The 2,560-nt window shown below is 44.7% G+C and overlaps 1 pseudogene; it reads right to left on the reverse strand.

Moving 5' to 3' along the window:
- Window positions 1–1,420: 1,420 nt before the first annotated feature.
- LOC100388574 (small ribosomal subunit protein uS4 pseudogene) lies at window positions 1,421–2,151 on the reverse strand (annotated as a pseudogene).
- Window positions 2,152–2,560: the final 409 nt, after the last annotated feature.

The following is a 2,560-nucleotide window of genomic DNA, read 5'->3' on the forward strand; positions in this document are numbered from 1 at the left end:
CTTGAACTCCTGACCTCAGGTGATCCACCTGCCTCACTCTCCCAAAGAACTGGGATTACAAGCATGAGCCACTGCACCCAGCTGCTTGTAGTAATTTTATTAAGTGTAAATTAATATTTTAAGAAAACCTTATTGTTTTAACATAGGGGACCAATTTTTTTTGTTTTGTATTAATGTAGTTTTAGCACTAAAGTTTAATATTTAGAAAGACATAAATAACTTTTTAATTAGTCAATTTGATTATGCACAAAACTTCTAAAATAAATCTTTTAAATGAACCTTATTATAACTTATTTAGATCATTGATGACATGTTTGGACTTTCTGTCTTGCTTTATTGATTGTTGACCCTTGAACAACAGAGGTTTGAACAGCATAGATCTACTTCCATATTAATTTATTTGAACCAAACATGGATCAAAACTACAGTATTAATGGGGTATGACACTCTGGTACATGGAGAGCCAAATTTTTGTATGGGGAGGTTCTTTAGGACAGACTGGGGGACTTGAGTATGCATGGATTTTGGTATACTTGGGAGTCCTAGAACCAATCCCCCTACCAAGGGATGACTGTATATATATATTTGAAATAACTAGTTTATTTTAGGACAAAAATATAGTATATACAATTTTATTTATTTAGTTAGTTTTTTGAGACAGAGTTTTGCTCTTGTTACCCAGGCTGGAGTGCAATGGTGCGATCTCAGCTCACCACAACCTCTGCCTCCTGGGTTCAGGCAATTCTCCTGTCTCAGCCTCCTGAGTAGCTGGGACTACAGGCACGCGCCACCATGCCCAGCTAATTTTTTGTATTTTTAGTAGAGACAGGGTTTCACCATGTTTACCAGAATAGTTTCGATCTCTTGACCTCATGATCCACCTGCCTCAGCCTCCCAAAGTGCTGGGATTACAGGCGTGAGCCACTGCGCCTGGCCAGTATACACAATTTTTAAAATTTTTATTCAGAGACAGGGTTTTGCTCTATTGTTCAGGCTGGAATGCAGTGGCATAATCATAGCTCACTGCAACCTCAATGCACTGGGCTTAAATAATTCTCCTGCCTCAGCCTCCTGTGTGTCTAGGACTACAATTGTGCCCCACCGTGCCCAGGTAATTTATTTTTTATTTTTTATAAAGACAGGGTCTTGTTATGTTCTTGGGTTGGTCTTGATCTTTTGGCCTCAAGTGATCCTCCTGTCTCAGCCTCCCAAAGTGCTGGGATTACAAGCATAAGTCACCATGTCAGGCTGAGATTTATTTTAATATAAATTTATTATTATTATTTTTTTGTTAAAGATGGGGTTTCACATGTTGGCCAGGCTGGTCTTGAACTGCTGACCTCAGGTGATCCACCCACCTTGGTGTCCCAAAGTGCTAGGATTACAGGGGTGAGCCACCGCGCCTGGCCAATATAAGATATTTTTAACCTTTTTTTTTTTTTTTTTTAAGCGCTGATCCTGTTTATTCAGCAGGAAAACTCGGCAATCCACGAGCCCCAGAGGCGGACAGGTGGGCTTAATCCTCCTCCTCGTCATCCCCAGCCCCAGCCCCGCCCTGACCCTTCTTGGCATTCTTCCTCTTCACGCGGCCCGGGCGGCCACCCCCGTAGGGAGAGCGGAGGGAGAAGTCGATGTGCTTCTGGGAATCCAGGCGGACAATGAAGGACGGATGTTCACCACCTGCTTGCGGACCCTGATATGGCGCTGGCGGATCAGTACACGTGCGTGGTGGATGGACTTGGCCAAGCCCAGCTTGAAGACCTGGGTCTGCAGGCGTCTCTCTAAGAAATCCTCAATCTTCAGGCCCAGGATGTAATCCAGCTTCATCTTGCCCTCATCCAACACCCCAATGCGGACCAGCCACCGCAGCAGGGTGTTGCCTTCGAAAAGACGCCGTGGATCCTTCTCGTCAAGTGTCAGCAGCTCTCCAGCGGCCTTGCGGATCTTGGCCAGGGTAAACTTGACCCTCCAGACCTCACGTTTGTTCCGAAGCCCATACTCGCTGATCAGCTTCAGCTCTTGGTCGAGACGAGGTTTCTCGAAGGGTCTCCGCGGGGTCACATAAGTTTTGCGACAAACCCAGCTCCGGGCCACTGGCATAATGGCTGGCTCCGCTTACCCGTCTGCACCTAAGTACGGGGCCCGGTCACTGAGGAAAAGCTTTTTTAACCTTTTGTTAATTAAAAATATATTTTCGGGCCAGGAGTGGTGGCTCACCCCTGTAATCCTAGCACTTTGGGAGGCTGAGACAGGCTGATCACCTGAGGTTGAGAGTTCGAGACCAGCCTGACCAACATGGAAAAACCCCATCTCTACTAAAAATACAAAATTAGCCGGGCATGGTGACACATGCCTGTAATCCCAGCTACTTGGGGGCTGAGGCAGGAGAATCGCTTGAACCCAGGAAGCAGAGGTTGCGGTGAGCCAAGATCGTGCCATTGCACTCCAGTCTGGGCAACAAGAGCAAAACTCCATCTCAGGAAAAAAAAAAAAAAAAAAAAAAAATATATATATATATATATATATATTTGTTTTCAAAAATATGTATATTTTATATTTA

The sequence above is a fragment of the Callithrix jacchus genome, chromosome 7, assembly GCF_049354715.1.
Source record: "Callithrix jacchus isolate 240 chromosome 7, calJac240_pri, whole genome shotgun sequence".
Classification (NCBI taxonomy): Eukaryota; Metazoa; Chordata; class Mammalia; order Primates; family Cebidae; genus Callithrix; species Callithrix jacchus.